Source organism: Buteo buteo, chromosome 7 (genome assembly GCF_964188355.1).
Source record: "Buteo buteo chromosome 7, bButBut1.hap1.1, whole genome shotgun sequence".
In the NCBI taxonomy this organism is placed as follows: Eukaryota; Metazoa; Chordata; class Aves; order Accipitriformes; family Accipitridae; genus Buteo; species Buteo buteo.
This window is the reverse complement of record NC_134177.1, coordinates 31115961-31139774: the sequence shown is the minus strand read 5'-3', so window position 1 is coordinate 31139774 and position 23814 is coordinate 31115961. Positions and strand designations below refer to the sequence as shown.

General features: G+C 39.3%; 1 protein-coding gene across 3 annotated transcripts in view; it reads right to left on the bottom strand.

Annotated features, from left to right (window-relative positions):
- MAP3K13 (mitogen-activated protein kinase kinase kinase 13) overlaps nucleotides 1-23814 on the bottom strand; it is an 80944-nt gene that overhangs the window by 28913 nt on the left and 28217 nt on the right. For all 3 annotated transcript variants that reach the window (XM_075032185.1, XM_075032183.1, XM_075032186.1), the window contains exon 3: nucleotides 20737-20882. The gene's annotated coding sequence lies outside the window, so the exon portion shown is untranslated. The remainder of the gene's footprint in view (nucleotides 1-20736; nucleotides 20883-23814) is intronic.

Below are 23814 nucleotides of genomic sequence, written 5' to 3'. Positions count from 1 at the left end.
AACAATTTTGTATCAAGCCAACTTGAAGTAAAGGGGTCAAGATATATTGGTGGGGGGTAGAAGGCAGTTTCTGCCACAATGCATCAATGCTGACTTGTTGGGGGAATGAATTTTTTTAATTCTCTTATATTATAGTAAATTCTGCAATGTGCAACCTCTTGCTTTAGCAAAATTTAATTTAACACAGACAAATTAGGTTGTCTTTGACCTTGCCATCTCTTCAAACAAGGGATGAAGAGCATTTTTCAAGCTTTATCATCATGCCTCCCCTATTCTTTTGGTCAAAGTACCAAAGATATGGCTGAGATTCTTCATGTTGAACTCTTCCCATTAAAAGAAATCTTAGTTTCATTCAAGGAAAAACATTTTCTTGAAAGTTTGAAGTTTCATTATATATAGGCTGTTTGCCATTTGGGGGTTTACAATCTATATGTGCCTCCTTAACTTTTACAGTGAAGAGCATAGTCAAGCAGTGTTCTGTTTCTATCTTAGTGATGAAGACTGCTACAGCAGAAGCAAGTCAAAAGCTGAAAGCTCTGTGTGTGTAGGAGGATCGTGTGTATATTTAAGATATTCAGATTTCACAAAGTGCTGCTGCAAAAGCAGACTTTAAGAGAGACCCTCTGATTTGAACTATTTTGATGAGTTCATACACTCCGCAGCTAACAAATTTATTTTACATCTATAAGGAAACTTGAGTCTCAGTGTAATTTTGTATGACCACAACTTCTTGTAAATTATTCCATTCCCAGGCAAAGCATTTTTCCAGGCAAAATCCCACCATGCCCAGACAAAAGGATCACAAAATGCACCTCTTCCAGGAAGAGTGAGACTGCACATGTCAGCCCGAATTGCAGTTTAAAACTATTAGAAAAGTGACAGTTCACCCAAATCAGCACCAGAGAAGGCGAATCAGTTATCACAAGGCATGCTCTCACATTGCCCAATACTGTGCCTGCTCCTGGAAACATCCGTCTAGTAAGCGTTCTCACACACACACACAGAGCAACCAAAGCACGCGGCTGCCTGTACAAGCCCAATATTTATGAGAGTGTCAAAGCAATGGTCAGGTTTGAAGACATGGTAGAGTTAAACAAATGCCTTGCATGGACCATAATGGAAGTTTCTCCTTTAAAGAACTGTGCTAAAAATAGAGTAGCAAATCACAATTCCAGATACTGCACACAAACAAAATGTTAGTATGCTGTAAAGGTTGCCTAAGTACAAAGCAGTCGCCACTCAGTTTCCTAACAGCACAAATGTCTAGTAATATTAAGTTAGTTTCCTTGAAGCACTATTTCCTATATTACCCAGTCAAGCATATTCTGTGCTTGCACTTCCAATATACAAAGGAAATAAAAGCAACTGTCTGATGTGTGTTTAAGGGCTGAAAAAGAGCAGCTGGCAGAAACTAGCAGGCTGATACATGGCAAATATCAAGGACAGAAGAGATTCCCATCCATATCACTACTTACATTCAAGCCCTTGAGTTCCCTTGCTTTCTCCTGGTACTCATTGTGATTTCCTTCTGGGTACATTAGGTACGGCAAGGTAACTACACCTTTCTGCACTGATAACACGACTGCAATTTATATGTGTATCATCTCAAGACTAGTGGAATACTCCTGGCTTGGGACAATACTTTAAAATGTTCTAGAATGTAACAACAACACAAAAAGCATGCTTATAAAGAAAGCATAGTTATCTTGCTACACATATCTCGCATATTTGAGTTCTCTTGCCCCTTGTGATTATATCTCAGTTTCTACATAGAATTTTTACAACAGGTTGATACACAGTCCTCTCCCATCTCTTGACCTTCCACACTGTACAACTTCAGCACAAGAAAGTACTGAGAGTTGCCGAGTCGGCAAGTACCAGAGTTTTGGCTGCCACTTCTGACCTTTGGGGTTTGAAATCACATGATTTTATTACACAGGATTCCAACAAAGCTTTTTTTTTCCTGGTCTCCTGGTGAGGAAAATGCTGTATGAGTGGATCAGATACTCCTTTTATGCTGCACTTTTATGGTTTTACATTACTTGGAATATATGTTTGTGTTTTGCATAGTTGTTTTGAACACAAACTGTTAACAGAGAATGAGTTATACATCATCAAAATGCAACCTCTCTGTTTTCATCGGTTTTGTTTTGGGTTGGTTTGTTGGGGTTTTTTTAAGTCACATTATTCAGAGAAAGGAACTGCAAACAAACATATCCTGAAGCTTCACCCAGAATTGCTCTGCCTGCCTTTCACTTCTCCAGGGGAAAAAAAAAACCCAACCAACCAAAAAAAAAACACCCAAAAACCACCACACCTCTATTTAGTTAGGTTTTCAAAAAGAAACTATGCTATTAAGCTAGCCCATATTAACTCAGTGCAGTCTATCCCATGTTATGGGCAAATCTAACTATGGAATAGCCCAAGGCAAAAGCTTGGGGTTTTTTAAGCAATCAATCTCTTTCTCAAGATACACTGCTCCTTCCAGGAAGCATGTTTCTTCCATATCACAACATACATCCCATCTTACACCTGCATGAATGCGCAGCCACAATCCAGACTTATTTTTAAATATTACAATTATGACATTGCCAAAACATAATTAATTCCTGATAAAACAGTTGAAAATTCTTCCTCTGATCCACCTGAGATTTTCTGACTGTCACTGCAACAGCTCTGAACACATTTATGCATGTACCCTAACTTACTCTACAAGAAAACAGCAGATTCATCTAGGAAAACTGAAGCGGTGTAACACTGGCGGTTTTGTGCTTTACCCTGTTCTTCCTGGCTGTCAGATAAATACTACACTACTTCTGTACCTCCTGCAGTAGTATATACTGGAATATATACTTTTAATTCCTTTCTCCAGTAAATATTTGGATGCCACTTCAACTTTAAAACACTAACTTTTGCATAAATCATCACCTGAGCTATGTGGTAGCAATAAGAGAATGTTTTAACACAGCCATGGGCATTAAGCACGAGACCACAGACATGTAACTATGTTGTACGTAGCTATGTCCATACTATCACAACAGAAGCTTGAACTCATGTGTCTGCTGATTTAAGTTAGCCTTTATTCAATATATTCAGTCTATTCTAAAACAGGGACATGTCATTTTTGGCAAAAGTGATTTTGCAGTTGTTATATACTTTTGTCTGTCGCTGTATCCGTAAGAAAGAGAACTCCGTTTAGCTTTTTGGTCTGAACCCTTTCTGACAATGACAAAAATAGTATGGTATACCAGCCAAGAAATATTCACAATGGCTGAATTCAAGCTCCATGCATAGAGCCAGCTAGAGGTTTACTATGCACCTTATATATTCCAACTAAGCCTGTCAGAGTAGAAATAAGTGCCACCTAGACTACGGCATAAGAAGAAACCATACCACACCAGAATGACAGGTTCATCTATCCCCATTTCCTGTCTCCAAGGATCTGCAGGCAGCGAAACCTCGCCAGTGCAATGCCACCCAGTTCCCCATGATCTGCAGCTCACTGACTTTCTCCATCAGCAGCACACAGTGGTATTTTTCTATTCTATAGCCCACAAAGTATTTTTCCTGTGCAAATGCGTCAAAGTTTTTTTTTTAACCATAACACTTTGGCAACCACTAATCTGTCACAAGGAGTATTTGTAGCTAACTGTATGTTGCACAAGGTAACACCAACTATTCTTCACTTTGCATCTCTCATCTAATTCCTTTCTTCAAACAACCAGTTGTACACTGTTTCAGTGACACCTGAACCCTATTTATCTTCTTAATGCCAGCTATGATTTTATGAACTACGTCATCCTCCACTCCAACACCTTTTTTCAAGTCTCAAAATTCCCCCTCTAACTTCTCATTCACCGTAAGAAAGCTGCTCTGTATCTTTGATCACGTCTCTATATCTTTTGCATTTCTCCTATATCACCTTAGAGCTGGGGGAGTAAGACCATAGAGAGAATGCCCCATGTGGGCACACCACAGAAATGTACAAAGGCATAATCATCATTTTTGTTCTTTGTTCTTTCCTAACTATTCCTCTAATGCTATCCAGTGTCTAAGCATGCTTCAGGATGCTGAGCTAACTTCCATGGGTCTCTTACAACCTTAAGATCTCATTCTTGAGCAATATAAGCTAGGTCAGAGCCTAATTCCTATATACAGGATGATTAGATACAATTTAATCTTCACAACACTAAATTTGACTGGTATTTTATCATCCAAGCTCACAAAAGCCTTTCGGTACTCTCTGCAATTGGCTTACATGTTTATTATCCTGAATACCTTACTTCTGTAGTCTCACAGCCTAAATGCTCTTGCTTCAGAATATTCCTAAATGGTCTGGATAAGGGAAGAAAAGGTAGAAAGAGTATGAGCAGTGCAATCTCCAAAGCAGAGTCGTATAACAACTCCTTTTAGAGAAAAATGTTTCAACATTACTGTCTATTTATGCCTACTCTTATTTCATATCATTTAACCAATCATTTGTCTACAAGATGGGTGTCCCTGTCATTTTATAGCTGTTTAGTTTCTTTAAGAGTCTCTGGTAAGTATTGTTGCCAAAATCCCAACAGATTTTATCATCCAGATCCCCTTTTCTGACATGCTTTTGACTGCTCCAGAGAAATTTAATAGATTCCCAAGGCATTACTTCACCCTAAAAGAACAGTGTTGACTCTTATCCCCACATGAAATTTGTGGATCTGCACTGGCTTTCAGCATAGGAATGAATTTCTACCTCCACAAACACTAGACAAATATTTAACTAGGAACTCCTTCAACATAAGGTCACAAATCTGTAGGGGGTGGAGGAGTGCCTGATTTGGAAAAAGAAATCAAGCATCCACTTCTTTTTTTGGCACAAGGAACAAAGAAAAAAAAATCATCTTTGTGAGCAAGGCAGACAAAGAGCCAATCCACCCTCCCCTGTATTCAGGGAGACCTCTTCAGCTGATTTCAATGAAAGCAAGATTGATTCCTGTTTCACCTGCTAGCCAACTTTGCAAAGCACAGTTTGTGAAATAAGCAGCTTACATAACTGCATATTTTCAGCACTACATACATAAATGCTTCCTCTATCCTGTATAAGGTATTTTTGGATCTGCTAAAATGCTACTGTGTTCTTCCAGGGCTTTGCATTCTTCTGCTCAGAAATTGCATAATCTGATGCCATAGGAAATAAGTGATGTTGCATAATGATTCTTATATTCACTGCAGGATTTTGGTACTACGCGTTTCTGTTGCAAAGCAGCCCTTCCCTGTGTTTCTGAATTGAGGTCCTCAGTTTTTGAAGAAAGGATAATCTATCAGCCACCTGCCTTTGGGGGGGGTAGGGATGGCAGTAACAAACCATCTTGTACCATACCATTACAAGAATTTCACTTCACAAAAATCAGTTTTAACTTTGTATGCCCATTTGCTACTTCTGTTTTCCCTCACTCTGGTTGTTTGCATGTCTTGAGCTATGTGCATATGTTAAACACCAGAAGTTTCATATACAGTGTTCTGACATCTAATTGGCCACTGATACCCTCCATCACAGGCTCATCAATACTATTGTAAAACATTCAGCTGGTATAAAAGACAGACTCAACGCTGATTAGCCTTTTACACTATTGAATTACTATTGGAATCTGTCTTAGACAAAAATCTAGAAATGACCTTAAGTTACACTCTTCTCTTTCATCTTTCCAGTTGTCTTCATAGTATGAAACAACTTTTAAAACCTGGTCACAGACTTCAGGCTCTCCTCTACTCCTTCAGAATTCTGCACTTTTTTCTTACCTCACTAAAGATCCATGCTATATTACTAAGTAACAATAACAGACTAAAGGATTTAAATTCAAATATTTTACAACCACAAAACCCAGGAAAATCTCAAAGTTAAGTTCACAGATGCCTTACAGCCTCTTTGACATTGCCACATGAAGCCATTAAAATGTTCCAATACTACCAATGAACAGTATCTTGTAATATCCCCCACTTACAGAACTGAAACATCGTATTTTCCTCCAAGGAGTAGAGTTAAGATTAATTAATGTCTGAAATATCTTTGAGGACTAAGATCAATATCAAAGTGCTATTTTCAGGAATCCAGTGAATGAATCAAACTCTCACCTTAATTTGTGTGAGGCATCAGACTGCTCTCCGGTAAATTCACTCACACGCTTGTTCGTATTTTTGTAGTAGATACCAATTACTCAATATTTGCAAAGCACATTTGGCATGTAAAAACTATACACACAAACTTCTCAGCACTAATAGGTTCCATGCTTCATACCCAGTATCAAAGTAGCTGAACAACTACTCATGAAAGTACAAAGACTACTGGGGTACATATAGAGGCCAGAGGCAATGCTCTGTCCTCTCAATGCTACACTAAGTACCAGAAAGTGTGCACTGGATGGGAAGGGGAAGTGGAAGAGGACACTTGAAATCCAGGCAGATCTCTCAGATGAGTAATGACAGTAGTACTAACTTGTATTTAGCAAGCACCATATAGGAGCAAAGAGCAAGCACAATGACTTGCTCAGGAGCCTCTATTAAGCCTGTATTACAGACACAGCGTAAGGGGTTAGAGCAACATCCCAGAGGTGTGATCCTATTCTTAGGCCACTAGAGCTTTACGTGATGGTAACGCGATCAAGACAGCACACACAACACACAGTCACGGACTGAAGAACCGTAGAAAAGCCTCCAGAGGCCTGACAGGACACGTGCCATCTAAAACCCTGCAGAGACCTTCCAAAGGAGCACTCAGGCCCTTGGTTCATTCCTACTAGATCACTTTTTGGCTAGAGTCGATAAACAAACATTTGAGAATCTCCTCAGGTGCATAAGGATGGTGAAGTTAGATTTTCTGTGTTTCAGCAGAAAAGTCGCAGCTGTGCAGCTGCATTACTGATTTTGGTGTCCTCCAGAAGGTAACAGAGTAATGGGCTGGGGACAGGAAAAGACAAACATCCTAGGAATGAAGAAAATGTTCACACAGAGAGACCTCCATTCCTCAAGCCCACTATGCTGGAAAAAGTCCAGCCTCCACCCACACCCCACCAGGTCTTTCTCCTTCCTTCCCTCACAGCACCTCTCATGCTGAGCTAGTGACTGCTCCAGAAGAAACAGCACAAACAATTACAGGTTCACTGGAGGATTATAAAACCCATGTACTTTATGCAGAAAAATCTATTCTTCACCCTGGCCTACACCCAACTGTTGCTAATGCCTTTGAACCCACTCCAACGAGCAACTTCTCGGTTGAAGCTGTAAACAGGGAAAGGACAGAGGTCAAAATGCATGTTGAGTATTTATAGGGGTGGGAGTAAGTACACACAGTGTTTCTGCTCCCGGCCCACCTCAGTATTTCTGCCGCAGCTGCCAACTTGCTATTCAATCCAAAGTAGTGTGTAGTTCAGGTGAAATATTTACTCCCCTCCTGCCCAAGACATGAGAGTGATTTGCTGTAATTTCACAAAAAGAGCAGCCTACAAAAGCCTAAGCCCCTACACGGGGCATATTTGCCAAGGAAAGATAAAAAAAAAAGTCCCATAAGCTGGCCAGGGCTTGCTGAAGTGCCAAACTCCTGAAAGCTTCAGCCTCTTCTGAGGATGCAGAGGTAACATTTGCCTCAATTGACTCATTTTGATTCAGTTATGGCTGAGAAACTCACTGAAAGTTGTAAAAGCAGTAAGTCTGCTGCTGTCTTCCTCCAAACACAGGATCTCAGATGAGAGCTTGGCTAAAATGTTCTATGCACAGCAAGGCTCAGGCGCCTTCCCCTGCTTATTCTGGCCCCCAGGACCAGAGCTGAAGAGGAACCTTCACTGATTTTAAATCTGTTCATGCAGTCAATGTCAGACTTCTTTTATTTTTATATATAAAAGCTTTACTTTAAAACTCTGCCATTTTGAGAAGTCCTACTATTTGAAATCCACTCCACACATCCTGACTGCAGAAAGCCTGGAATGGGTACCAGATACGAACAACTCCAGTCTAATCAGTCACCATCTCACATTTGCTGTAAAAAAGTCATAAGAAAACAGGAAATACTATAAAACCTTTCTTATCCTGCCACTGCTTAGAGCAGAACTGTATTTCAATAACTATTAATTGGGAAATGGCTTACCTATGAAGAGATTTTCAAATAAATCATTACTCAATTTTCTGATCCACTGGAGATAAGCTACTTATCAAATCTTTACAATAGGAGACAAAAGAGGAAGGTTAAAAATGTAACCAGAAAAAAACCCAAACCTTTTTAAACACAAGTTCATGTATAGCTGAGAAGCGGTAAGAGTCCCTACCATATATTCTGTGCTAGAAGTTATTTGCTAATTCCAGGCACAGGGGTCAAAATGAATGCCAGCTATAAATTTAACTATCATGCAGCAGGGGACAAAGAGAAATCTGAATGATAGGGCCATTCTAGATCAAAGAATCACACTGGAGGCCCAAAATACAGGAAACAAAACTGGTGTTAAAGCAAAACAAACAAACCAACCAACCTACTACATCAAAATCATGATTTATTTGTTTTTCACAGCCAAAGTCTGTTACAGAAACAGAGGTTCAAAGGGTTGTCTCTCTCTAGAAACAAAAACCCGCATACATTTAGGGACACAGCAAAAAGGATAGTAACAAAAACTTTTAAACCGATGACAACTTAACCTCCACATTCTAGGATATCCCAACATGTCTGTGGCTACACACACAGCAGTTACTGTGAAAAGTGCCCATATTTGTGAGTCAGACCAGCTGAATCTCATTTCACTCATCCATTTGGGTTTTATTTCAAATATTTTCATATTATCGATCAAGATATGTTCCTTCAGTTTCTTCTGTTGAACAGACTGCCTATTGGTAAAATCAGTATACCCAAACACACGGGCCTGATGTCATCTTTCTCCAGATCAACTTAAAATACTCAATTTTTCATTTACTTGAGAGACATGTGGCTTGATATGATTAAGCTATTGCAGTACCTAAACCACCCCCCAAAACAAAAATAAAGAGCAGCTCCACTCATTTCATTGGGAGAAAACATGACATCATGTCCCTTTCAGGTAAGCAAGAATATGACAAATCTTGCCCCAGTGAACAGTATCGTTAATTGCAATGGTACTCCCAGCTTCCTCATCTATTAGGAAAATGAGGGGTAAAAATCATGTGTTCAGCACAACAGAGACAGCTAAAACTGCTATTTTCAATAATAAAGGAACAAATTCCTACCCAGCTGATAGAAAGAAAAACACATCTCTTCATCTCAAAAATAAAATTAAATTAGGTATTACTGTAACACAACAGAAGAATTGTTTGATTAGCCCACAAGGGAAAAAAAAAATTACAATTGCCTAGAAGGCAAAAAAATACAATTCTGCTTCTTTATACTATCTCCAGTAATTCTTATGTCATTCCCTGTATATTGTATATATATCCATTCTCCATTGCCATTCCCTTCCCCTTTAAAAGGGGGGCACAAGAAGATAACGTGCAAAATTGCAACTGAAAAATGTCTAGCACACTGACAAGCAAAAGGACAGGCCAGCTATCAGATTTATATGCAGTGATGGATAAATTAAGGTTTCACATTTCCTCTTCCCTTCTCTCAGCATCATTTTTTCAGCCCTTTCACATCACAAATGCAACATCCATCTGTCCTTCTGAAATAAATGGCGAAAGGGTAACACTGACCATTAAACACACACACACACAAACATGCACGCTTCAAAAAAGGACATTTCCATCTGAATACTTACAAGGATTAAGATTTCCTATGTGATGCTCCATTTTCTTGTTTTAAAAAGATGGAAGGCAAAAAAAAAAAAAGGAAGTGTTGCAAAATAAAAGGAAATTCCACCCACACAATCCTGCAGCCTGCTGCAAAGAAGCACAGAAGCATGCTGACGTCACGGATTCATGAATGGATGTAAATCGGGCTGTTTCGAGATTCGACGGCGCTGGCTGGGGCTGCGCACCACGAGAGGGAGAGGGGAGCAGGGGGGTAGCCAATCCGCGTGGGCACCGCCGGCCACCTTCTGCCAGCAAAAATCTGGGCATCGAACAGCCCGAGCCCACCGCAGAAAGGCCAGCCCGCCGGGCTCCCCTGCCAGCTGGGAGGGCTGCACGCCTCTGTACTATGTGTGCAAGGCAGGGGAGAGGACACTGAAAACAATTTGTTAGTAACTGAAGTGAAGCTGTTGGGTAAAATGGCATCACTGCTGCCATTCCATGGAGAGTACCGGGTGAGGACATCCTCTAATGCCTTCAAGTCATTGCTCCAGCGAGTTTCTGCCCCTCCGTACAGCTTGGATAACAACAGCATATCAAATAACAGCCATCTGTTATATGAATCAAATGTATTTAGTAATCAGAAAAGGAGTTTATCATCTCTCTGGCTTCTTTCAGGATTACAAACCTTGGGTATTATTATTAAAATAACTAAATATAAGCATGTACTGGAAGGAAGCTGCAGGGAGAACAATAGGAGGCTTGTATTTGATTAGTGATGCAAAAGCACCAACAAAATAAAAATAGGAGCACTAACAAAATCATGCATTGAGCTCTCATCAAACATTCCCACAGCGGGCAGACAAGCTCACAATGTCAGAAACATTCAGAAACAAAAATCAGAGCATGCATAGTTTCAAACTTGCAGCTACGTAACAAACAGCGGGCACAGCATCCACGTATCATGGCCTACCAGCCATTTTCATTTCATTTTCAATTCCGTGCCAATGAATATACTTAATTCTGCATACCAGATGCAAGGATGCAGGGCATCACTTTGGACACCCAAATAGATGGCAACGTCCTGGTGAACGCACGCAAGAGCGGCTATGATTAACTTGGACCTGGACAGGGGAAGAGCACAAGTTTTGCCTTATTTTTGTATATTTGAAATATGAGGGAAGGAGTAGAGGGATGAGCATAGCCAGGAATTAAGGTCAAGGTTTGAAGGAAAACCTAGGGTGTAAACTACACAATTACACCATCTCAGGGTTTACCAGAATTCATCAATTTGGTCTCTAAAACACCTAAACAATCTGTAGCCTCCAAATTATTAAGGCCAGAATTTCCATATTTTCACCACCACTTTTCCTAGCAAGGAGGATGCAATTATGTCAAAATAGGATGTCCCAAAACCTACTCTGGTGGAGCACATCTTAAGAATGTCTGAGAGAATCCCACCTTTCCTTATGGAAACTAGATAAGATAACATCCCAAAATAAATGAGGACTGGATGTAACAACAATGCAGATCCGGGTTTAGAAACTAAGGATTTTGTGCTACTTGATATCATGTGAGCCAGCACCACTGACACTAGCTTGTGGACAGAGGAGAAGGGCGGGATGCAAAAGACTTTCTGGAGGCTAATACAGCCACACCTACAGCACAAAACTTACATAAAAATGTACTTATATGAGGGGATAGGTAGGTTTCTGCATGTATTAAGACAGCAATTTGTTTTTTTTTATGCATCTTTGACATGGATCAAGGAACGGACAGCCAGGGCAGTACAGCCAGTTCTTCTCCAGTCCTGTTACGCCAAAAAACAGCATTTGGGAGTCATTGGACTTCCACATCTGCTTCTCAGCACATCTTCATTTCTTACTTGTACCATAGCATATTATTAGATATTATCACTCCACCAAAGAGTTCCAATGATAGGAATGTATTAGTATACTCTGAATTCAACAGTGGCCAAATAAATGGAGCTTTGATTTTAGACTTCAGTTTTTTAATTGAACTTTACAAAGCTGGCCAGAGAAAATTAAAATGAATGCAAATTTCTTGTTACCTACTTTCAAGATCAAAGAAAGCGCAAGTTAACTTTTGCTGAAGACATATATATTCTTTCAGAGCTAAAAGTCACAAAACACAAAGCATGAGATTTCTACCCAGACAATGCAACCGCTGCAGATTGAGCACTACTATACACAAGGAGAAGCAGGAGTGGAAGTATGGTGAGAGACATCTCTTCTTCAAAGGCATCACTTTGCGTCATGATTTCAAACCCCAGTTGCATTACGTTACTTAGTACTCAGACCTGCTCTGACTCCCTGCCTTTCCTTCCCCTTCAGACCCAACACTCTGCTTTACAGCCAACATCACCACCATGGTACAAAACCAACAGCTTCCAAATTTCCCTGGCTTTTTCAAAACAAACAAAAATGTTAATTGACTCTCTTACCCTAAAGAAAAAAGGGATAAATTCAGGAACTAGAAGTGGGAGCACAGTACCACATGCAAGAAGTAGAAGAAAAGGAGAAATACTGCTAAAGAATGAGAAAAGTCAGAATAAAAATAGAAAGGAAAATAATTTTCAGATGTTTCCAGGGGTTAATTGCAGTGACATTTTAAAAAAACACCCAGCAGCAAAAATCAGTAGGAACAAAACCCCAGGAAGACTCCAGTAGAGTAAAAGAGCTTGCACATACAAATTAAGATCTTCTTCTCCATGGTGACTTGGTTCGGCATACCAACACTCAATTTCATCTACATCTCAACAGCTCAGGTGAAAATATTCAAACACAGAGGTCCTGAATTTAATGCAGGATAACTACCGTAACTCATTATGAAAAAGAAAAAACAATCATTGGCCTAAAATTGATGGCTGTTGCAAGATTATGTTGGTAGCTAAATAACAGCATTAGAAAACAGGACAGTTGCAACCAGTTACATATTTTAATAGTACACATTACATAGCTCTTTTGATGCATCAGTGGTGAGTAACTAAGTTGATCAATATTAGAAAAATAAATTATTTTCCTCCTTCTCAGACAAAAACACTGGTAAAAGCAGGGAACTCTGTGAAGTATCAGATGCCCAAACACGATTCTATGGATAAGTTTAGTTCAGTAATAATGTGAAAACAGAAAAAGAAAAAAAAGTACAGAGTAAAACAAGGGTATAAGATAGTAAAAAACCGAAGTTTACAAGGGACCATACAAGCGCTAGGGAAAAGTTCACAGGTAGCAGGATTTCTGAAAGGATATATGAGTAACTAAGTAACTAGACTGCTAGGAGACATAGGCAAAACTGGTGGTAATGGGTGCAAAAAGGAAAGTTAGAAGTATTTAAAAAATATCTGTTCCCCATATTTGAAAGAGATAATTAAGTACTTTCAAGCCAATTAGTAACTAATAGGAATGTTATACAGCATCTGGTAGGCATAACATTTCAAGTTGGCGCATCATATTAATTTGAGCCCAGTCCTAAAATAATTATTTAATAAGTTCTCCAATCCTGTGACCTTCAATTTTAATAAATTGGAAAACTACTAAAATTGCAGAAGACTGAGAATAATAATATTATGCCAATATTCAAAAATAGCATACGTTTGCTATTTATAAGCCTTGGTAACTTGATGCTGATCTTGGGCAAAAATCCCAACACAACCTTTGATTGGAAAGGATGGTTCTGCTGCATCAGACCAAAGACACATTCATCCCAGTGTCTCGTCTCTAACGGTGGCCAATAAGAGACACACAGGGAAGCAGAAAATCAAAGCAAATGCCTAATACCTCTTGTGGCATATTCCAGTAACAAAAGCAGAAAATTAGAAAAGAGATGAAAGTGACTCAAAGGCTAATTTCATAATTATACATTGATAAGGCTGTTCATAAATTTACTCGGCACACACTTGGAAGTACAAGAGGGACTCCACTGTGAAAACCTTCTACCTGGATGAATAAATAGGTGAAGTGAAACAGCAAATGATTCTCTAACAGGAGAAAGCCTAGATAAATATTTGCATAGATAAGATGGCAGAGCAACATTTTATTATCAGGTTCTAAAATCTGTGAAATCTTTGATCCACTCTTCCAACCCTATAGGCATACATTCCTCTTCCGAATGTCCTAATCTTCAGCAGTGGGGTGGGTGACAGGAAGGAAGGAAAAAAAAAAAACACAACTCATACTTAAACCATCAGATCTTCAGGCTTTTAACCAGAATCTCCCCAGATCTGAGGCTCTGAGAAGTCCTCCCTGCAAAGGCAGATGAATGGGACTGCAATTTGACAGGACCAGTGCCAAGAGCTAGGAGCTGAGAAGTGTGACCGAAGGGAAAAAAAAGTCACTCAAAGAGAAAAAGCCCAAAAGTGGGACATGTGCAATGCCATGAGAACAGGTGAGCTGCAATTTGAGTCAGGGGCCCTAATTACAAGCCCTGTTTTGAAAGAGAGTCTCTTTACAACAGGACAGCCACAGTGATTTCAGACCCTGTTCCTGCCTCGCTGCTTATGTGGCAGCTGTTAAGCCACCACAGCCCAGAGCCTGTCGCTGCAAGATGAGTCCCATGCCGATTAAGGGGTTGCCCTTGGGTAGGATAAAGCTAGGGTGTACATTTTGGTGACCAAGTTGGTGCTACACAGGCAATATGGCTATCCCTGAAACAAGGCTCAGACCCTCTCAGATCAGAAACATCAGAGCTGCCTCTGCTCACAAAACAGCATCATTAGTGAGCCACAGTGAGACATTTAGGTCTGCTTAAACATGAAAGCAGAGAGCTGGAGATGGCTACAAACTCATAGAGACGCAATACCCTTAGAGAAAGCTACCCACATCATCAAGAGTCTACCCAAAAGCTAGTCAAACAAACTCACAAACACTTGTACCACCACAGTACAGTCTTCACATGAAAAGTGCTACCAACTTCTGTTACCAAAGAGAGGCTTCTTACAGCAAAACCATCCTTCATACAGTTGCCAGTTGTTTTTTTCACTGACTGCGCTCTGCAAGATACTATGGGTAGGAGTACATAAGACTATATGATGACTTCCTTTAACCTTGTATTGCCTTTAGCAACACTCCAGGAACTAAACAAAACAAAACAAACAAACAAACAAACAAAACCAAAAAAACCCACACACTAAAGGCACAGAAAGACAATGACAAGACAAAATGCATTATGTCTTCCCCTGTTTAAGCCTGAGGCTGGTATGGATTCTTTTTTAAGGAGTTTCTGGGTGGTGTTCCCAGCAAGCCTACTCTTCCCAGATGAGTCCTGCCTTTCCAGCTCCTCACCACGATAAAAGTCTGTGTAGTTTTAGGAGAAGGTATGCCACTACAATATTAAGAACATGCACTGACGAGGCTGGGGAAGTTAAAAAGACTACCTTTGCAGATTTTTGTCTTCCTGAAGTAAGACGGCCAAGCTCCTTAGACATAATGAGAAGCTCTGGAACTCCATCAGCAAAGAAAACACTGCTACAGAAGAAACATTAGAGCCCATTTCCTTGCTGCTAAAAAGGCAGTTAATGCAGCAAGTGAACAACGGTCCTCCCAGATTTACAGTCGTGGTGGCCAGCTGACAGGAAGCACAGAGGGGACACGTGAAGCAGAACGTGCACATAGACACCACCCTTGTGTCTGGGGAAGCTGCTAACTGAGGTCTTCCTCCTTGGGGGAACTCTCTGCCACCTGGAACTTCATGGACTCAGGCCACATCCTTTCCCTTAGTCAGGGGTATGTGAGGGCACTTATGGTTATCTCTTTCCAAGCTGCCCATCTGTTTGTACAAAACCTGTAGGAATTTTGTTATCTTAAAACCTCCATCTCTAACATGCAGTTGAAATCAGACAATGGGTTGTAAAATTACCAAGGAGAGGATGAACAAACAGGAAGTCGGCCTAAATACAGATAGTCAGGAGTAGGGTAATACAACTAAAGAGATGAAAATGTGTTTGTTTGCTGTTTTTTCCTCCAGAAATCATTTGCAGAAACCCTTAGCAGAGGCCATGTGAGAAAAGCAGATCTATTTGTTCAAGGAAACAGTGACAAAATAATATTCCTCCCAGAGAACATGCCAAAATGAAGTCTTCCATAGCAATAATTAACTCTAATAGAACTGCCAGCAGTGAGAAATTCTGCCAAAAAAAAAAAGTAAAAATAAGTATGTATAATTAGCAGTTATAAGGGACACTTTTAAAGCCAACTGAGCTACAGGCACCTTTCCTCCTCCAGGTTAGGAGCCTGCAAAAGAAATGAGACACCTGACAACAAAGCCTCAGTATTAGTGCCATGTGGAAAGAAAAGTCCTATAATTTATATTATTCCCACAAAAAGGCACATTCTCACAAAAAGGCATGCATAAATGGGAAGCTATTGCAGGGAAGAATTAATGAAACTGGAGAAGTGATCAAAAAAAGTGGTACAATTCCCCAAGGTCAAGTTTTGTTCAGAGGAAAAAAGTCACCTGCACAAATATAGAAACAACTGCTGAGCAGCTGTTCTGTAGATAAGGATTCGCGATAGAGAGGATCACAGACTGAGCACAAATTATAAATATCAAGTTGTCACAAACAAGGCAACTTCTATCCATTGACAGAAGCACAAATTCCCAAATTCCCAATCTACTCGGTTTTGATAAAGCCTTTGGTAAAGTCCATTTTTGGGCCAGGCTTGTCAAAAAAGAGAGAAACCATGCCAGAACTAAAAGAAAAGACAGTTAATAAGGTGAGCTACGAGGGATGAGTGAGCTAATTCATTGAGGTTGTTCAATCTGAACCGAGTAAAAAGTAAAGCTAAGATTGAGTTATGATATATTTCTATTGAATACAGAAACAGTTTCTGCAAAGAAAGAGGAAAGCTATATTCCACATCTATGGTGAGCAGAAAAAGCAATGGACTCAAACTGCAACAAGAAAAATTTACTTGGGCCATCAGAAGAACTTTTCTAAATGGTAAGCATACTGAAGCACCAGGCCAAGGAAGTTATGTTGCTTCCTAAATTAGGAGGTAAAGGGGGGGGAGGGGGTGGGAATCGCCTCAAGAATTGTTCAGCAATAGTGATGATCCTTTGATGCAAAGGGTCAAGATGATCTTCTGCAACCTTTCAGGCCTCTTCTATGAAGACACTGAAGTACTGAAAGCTTTGCGGCAAGACTAAAGCTAAAAAATTAATCTGATCTTTTGCAGTACGAGGTCTTGCCAAATAAAATCTTTCCATCCTTGTTACTGTTATACAACCTCTCTGAGGAATATTATTCAGATTTCTACCAAAAAAAGTATAAAAACTGCTGAAAGCCCATTAAGACAGCAGAATTCAAGGATTTATAAGTCAGAGACTGCCAGAATAAGGCACTATATTTAGTACTAACAGTTTTCTCTGTAGTACTGTGATAAAGTTCCTTCAAGAACAGTGGATCAGCCCTATGTAAATATTCCCAAGACAAATAAAACCTGCTCAGCATCTTCCTCCCAGACTAGCATCAGTCATGAAGCTATTAGTAGCTTTTTCTTTAAAACTTACTGCTTTTTTTTTTCTCCTCTCTCCCAAGAGACAACTTCTGTTCCCCCGCTGCTAAATGCAGACCCTGGAAGAGTCCTCTGATCTGTCTGAGGTATCACGACACAGAATTACTCACTTCATGAAGAGTTATGACAACCCTTTAAATAGTTACAATCATGATTAAGAGATTTTTGGTCCAGAATATTTGGATTGAGAACATTAAACTTGTCAGCGGTGGTGATTTTGATCCTTGTTTTCAAGCACAATGTTGGACAATGCATTATGATGTTGAGGGCACCACAAAGCAGGACACTCTCAGGAGATGCTGTATGGCATACCAAATATTTGCTTTCTGAATTAAGTCATAGAGCTGACCTTAAGGGACAACCAAAAATTAAACAGCCTTCATCAAAAGGGCACATAAAAGTTAGCCAATGTCCTAATACTCCAACTCAATCAAACCATCAGCTTTGTATTTCACAGGGTTTTCCCATCCAGGGAAAATAAGCACCACGTTAATAAATTCAAGTCATGGCTAAGAGAGAAAGAATGATAGCCATGTTCAAAAAACATGTCAGCTGAAGCATTAACCCTGGGACCTTCCGGGACAACTCTTTCACAAGTGTTTTATAACCTATAGTCCTCCATAAGCGAAGTAAAAAAGGTGACTGTGCTTCCCTTCAAGCAGAGAGGAAAGGTATACAGAAAGTGCTTGTATACTTTTCACAAAAGATATAATATACTGGAGGAAAAAAACATGACAGACTACATGATTAGAAGCTTGCCTGGTTCACTTGCTCTCCCATTACATGCCATCTGTAAATGTCATAGTCCCCCTTAGGAGCTGTACTTCCTATCCTTAAGCCACCTCTATTACACTACTACTATGCATAGAGCACTCCAATACAGAGTGCCTTGCCTATTAACTGAAAAAAAATAAGATAAATAAGCAGCAGCAATGTTGATGAAGCAACTGATGAATTATTGTTGATGAAGCAAGGACAGGGTAGTTCATGCAACTAATTGAACCAGGTTCAAATTAAGGGAGAATTTAATTCTTCGGTAAAATACTTCACCTTAATTATAACTCGTAACAAGAGACAGCTAGAGTCTAAATATATGGATGCTCTGCCTCTACAGCACCCAACAGGCCGCATAGAACAGGTAAAAATTGACAGCTTTTATATTAAGAAATGAATCCAAAATGTAGATCCACCTCACATCTTCCTGAAATCCCACTCAGAGGTGGCTCAGACACCTCCTAAAACTTACACATCCATAGCTTTCTCTGCATGAAGTATCTTCTCATGACAAAGATCATACAAACATAAAGAAAACGTATAGAATAAAACCATTCTGTCTCCTTGAGTGAAGCAGCTTAAATCTTTTCTTGCATTATGCATATATCCATTCACTAACTGAAGAAAACGTTACATAATTTTACAGTTTAAGAGACAAGAATAAGTGATTTTTCAGCTAGCATCTATAAAGAAACAAGAAACTATTTTTTTTAAATATTCCTCTAAACTTGATTCCCAAAAGATTACAGAAATTTTATACAATTTGCTCCTTTTCAGTTCTTCACGTATATGCGATATACGCAGGTTTGGTAACATATAAGTTTTACCATTTAATTTTTAATACATAAAATAGGTGTAGTTAAACTGAAAAACTGCATATATGACACAGATTCAACAGATGATATATTCTTAGGAATAGCAATATCCAAAACACATCAAGTATCATGCTAATATTGAAGGCAATATACATTACAAAAAAATATCACAAGCTCACACAGATGCATTAGAAGATTAGAGAATATGAGACAAAGAAAGAAACCTCCTGCTATTTACATCACATTTCAAAAAAGACAGCAGACCATAAAGATTCACTTTGAGGACAGAGGGGAAGAATAGTACACTTGAAGACCAAAATGCATCTTAAAGCTCCTAACCCTGTGTCCTAAGTGGTCTATCGTGTCAAAAGGTATTCTTACGTGGCTGGCTACTCCTCAGAAAATGAAACTGTAGTTAGTCAACAGGATCAGCCTGTCCGAGGCTGGAGTCTTCAGTCAGAGCTCTTTGCCAAATACACAGAGACCTTTGCCTCACGGGGAGCTCCCCAAAGAAAAAAGCCAAGTTTTCTTAGAACATGAACTAGAATGCTTTCAGTAACGGAAACTTGGAAAGACCAGGTCAATCAGACTAGAAATAGGAAGGGTTTATATATGACCCTCCCTGTCTGCTGTGCCTTGTTTCCAGGCTTCCATTTAGCCCTCAATGTCCAAATTGCAGCAAACTCTGCAATTTTTTGCTAGAGCGCTGTCTGGTCCCTAGGGAAGTTTCTTACCTCTGAGGATGTCTGCTTCTCGGTGTTACCTTAGTCTACCTGCACCAGCTGCAGGGTCCTGGCTGCCTACTGCATCTCTCACTCCTTCCTCCTCCCCTGCCCTGCTCAGCCTCCCAAAGCTTCTCTTCCTGAGCTGAACCCGGCTGTTCCCAGACAGCAGTCACCTCCTCCGTGATGCAGGCTCTGTCTTTTCAAAGACAGGCAGCACAACTGTGAACAGGAGTACAAAACAAACACATGCTGTCTACCTCAGAAGTGCCAAGCTACTTTTTAACGAATCCCCCTTCACTATAACAAAATGGGCTGTGAGCTTGCTAAAGCAAGTCCCTGATCATGGCTGATACTGGCCAAAAGGAAGTATTGGAGGCAGGACACCAGAGATGCACAAGCTCTGCACTACCTATGGCAACAGACATCAGACACAGAACCAGCAACAAGTAAGCCAGCTAATCCAAGTATCTATGCAGAGCAGTTACCTCCAAGAGTAAAGTTTGACACTACTTTAGACATTTGACATTATTTTAGAAACTATGAACAGCTGCCTGAAAACAAACAGACAGCTAAAAACATATAGCTCTTACACTATTGAACCTATAACCTGCTCAGATTTCAACATGAAGCACGACTCCCTGCATTTTCAGGAACTTTGCTGGTGTCTCTACTCCAACTGCAACAGCCTCAATTCCTGTGAGGACACCTGCATTCCCCAGCCAATCACCTGAGTAAGTACAATGAAAAACTACTTATAACAATAGAAAAGTAACATATCAAAGTTATGCCCTCACAGAATCAATAAACCTGAATTAATAGATTCAAATGTTTCCACAGAGTTCGAGTTATAGTTGAAAAATCTAAACACTGTAAGATTAACTTCAAATCAGTCTATGCAAACACTCCTTTGGCACTTGTCCCTTCTGTTCACTCACATCTGAACTGGATCCCATTAGGTGTCCACAAGTGACCTACTGCAAGTGAGCAAGTTCAGCAGTGAAATGGCTATGGACACAACATAAAATGATAAGGTAAACGTATCTCATTCCTACCATTGAAAGGAAAGCATACCTAAAATTTAAGGACAACTGCAGCAGTGACTGCATTATTGTTTCACATCTTCTCAAGTTTCTGACTAGTTACTACAGTTTAAACATCAACAACTGCTGATACCTGATCATTTTTCCAAATGTACTGAAAGCCCATGTCCTCTTGGCTTACTGCACATGTGCCTTCTCTTCAAGTCAGATAAATCAAGCTGCTCTCTGAAGTTGCACCATGAGTAATGTTTAGGACAGCCCAACACTGAATTCTTCTCTCTAGAAAGAAGAACAAGAAAACTCAGAATCCTGTTGAACAAAAATGTATTTAAATAAATGCTCCCAAGATCAATCCAAAACATCTCATTAGCACATTCTGATGTTATGTGGCACATTTAAATGCAGCAGAAAACATCCAAAATTAAGTATGCACTTTCAAAAAGAAGCTGGGAGTAGAAAAAGACCTCAACACATTTAGTACATCCTTTCTTAGCACAGGCATAAACTCTATAATCCTTCTATGGTACAATTTTAATCTAAATCAAGCAGCTCCAGTAAAAGAGCTCAGAGCTTCCCTATTACAAAATTACATCATTCAGGATTGGATTAGACTTTAAAATAGCATACTTCGAGATAATCTATTAATGATTTTTTTACACTTAATTTCATACCTAATCTCCAAGTTATTTATTTTCCTAATTTTAAGCAAATTTTAGGAAAAGCATAAGTTATTACAGTCCTCTTACATATATACAACTCATAATACCATTATTCCTCTTGCTATCAGAAACATGCAAGCAGAGAGACAACACATACTGAGACTTCCAATCCTGAGCTTACTGCATCTTCTGCCCACCCCACAAAAATCTAAAAGGCTGCAAGATTTAGCCCAGTTCTTCATAAAAGTAATGATAATCAACATTTTGAAATTACAGAACTGGCTAATGCTAGCCTTTAATGCAAACACTAAACTAACTGGTCTTAAAAAGAAATTACCTCTACCTGCAAACATTGTTTTCCTTATATCCTTAATCATCACAAACACAACAAGGCTACTACAACATTGAAGAAGAGATTCAGTAATAGCAGCACAACTGTCTTGCCAGATTTAAGAGACTTTAGACAACAAAAGCTATATGGCCTTGCAAAAACATAGGCACCATCTGCCTCATGTTATGCACCACATGCAATTCAGCTGGTCTCAAGACAACTCGGGAAGTTCAGCATATTCCTAACTTTTTTCTGAAATAGGAGTGTCACTTATTCCCCTCCCATATCAAAACTGCATACTTCAATTTAACCCAAGATTAACTTTCAGGTTTATTTTAAAAATTATGTAGGAAACACAATAATGAGATCTATAACAACAATCCTTAGCAAGAAAGAAGGTGCCACCAGCACTTTTGTATAGAAGACAGCGATGACTATCAGTGGGAGCTGTTTATTTTCTAGGGGTCCCTCCCACAGAACAATTCACACCACGCTCCTCACAACTTTTTCTGCTATTCTCTTATTCTCGCACATTTAATTACTGGCAGTCACAAATTCTGAAAGAGTCACTTTTGATGGTAACATCAGAAAAACAATCTCAAAAGGACAGTTGTGAATTGGTCATTACAATTATACACACAACTTAAGAGAATAACAGTTACACCGTTACACGAAACAAACATGAAAAATCTTGTACTTGAGAAAAACAGTTCAATTACAGAAGCTGAATAAATTCTACTGAAGATGCCTTAAAAATGACTGACCAAGGAGTAGCAAGAACAAGTTCTGCAAAACAAATTCCCAGCACCAATAGCTCAACACAGCACACATTTGCTGGTCTTTCACCAACAACACTGTAAGTCTTGTCACCATTGTAATTTCATTTTAGCACTGTATTAGTTGTCTCCTCCTCTAATTTGCCACAGAAACAGGAAAGGTAATTCCACATTCCCAATAAGAGAAAGCTTGTGAAGTCAAGGTTACGCTATATTCAGAGGCTCTATTTAGGCAATAGAAAGGACGATGATATAGCAATATTCTTGCACAAGAAAGTACCAAATTGCAACCACTGTTGCCCTGTAGCAGCTCTGTATTAACCATTTATTTACAGAATAATTTGCAGGTCAATCACCTTCTTGGAGGCAATACATCAATGTTGGCAATGACAGACACACAACTGTAGTAAATCTGTTCATCCATTTACACCCTTCCACCATCAGCAGCAGAAGGTAATTCTACCAGAGCACCAAACCCTCTTGCTGTGCTTTCACATTGCGTTATTTAAGCAAGTGGCAATGCTCCTCATGGAGGACTCCTCCCATCTTACTCAACAGTTTGCAGAGAAAAATAAAATCCCCAGATCAGGTAAGTCAGCAGAGCTCTGCTGTATACTACCTCAAGCTGAAATAACTGGTCATCAATACCAGCATTATTCTAGTATGAGCTGGTGCCCAAGTAGTTTTACAAAAGCACCCAGTCAGCAACTCGCTGGCACCAGTACAGCAGCCACACGGACATGTCCTGAGAGTGAGACACAGACACAACACAAAAAAGAGTGAGATGTGGCATCCAAATTCCTTAGCAGTGTAGACATTTGACCACTCCATAGAAGATGAACATGTATACACCTTGTTACAGATCATATCAAACACCTAGTAAAAAACCTTCTAGAAATAAGGAACATACGACATAAGTATATAATTTAATTCCTAATTAGCACACTGCTGAGAGCAATGTTTATTAAGCAGTTAATAACTCCTTCCAACAGAGGTAAGGGGGGATACTTCAATATTAAAAACAGAGCAAATATACACACATTTTAACAGGTTTATTAGACAAACTTTAGAGTTTATACATTTTTATATATTAAAAATGTAAATATTTGCCTTTGTTTACAAGAAAATTACATGGTTCTATTAAATGAATGAGAAAAGGCGCCAAAAGCCAGTAATTACAATATTTACCCCTGTTTTAAGACAGGAATGATGCATGTAAACACACCAAGGTTTATTTTCTTGCTTAAGAAAACAAACATTGTGAGTAGATACTACAGATAAAACAATAATACAGACTTGAGAGAATAAAAATACACAAAAAAAGGAAAGACTGTATTTGATTACATTATAGTTTTAAACACATTTCACATATACAGAAAACAGCACATAAAATTGGAGGGATGTTCATAAAAAACATGAGACACTAGATGCTCAAATTTTGCAGA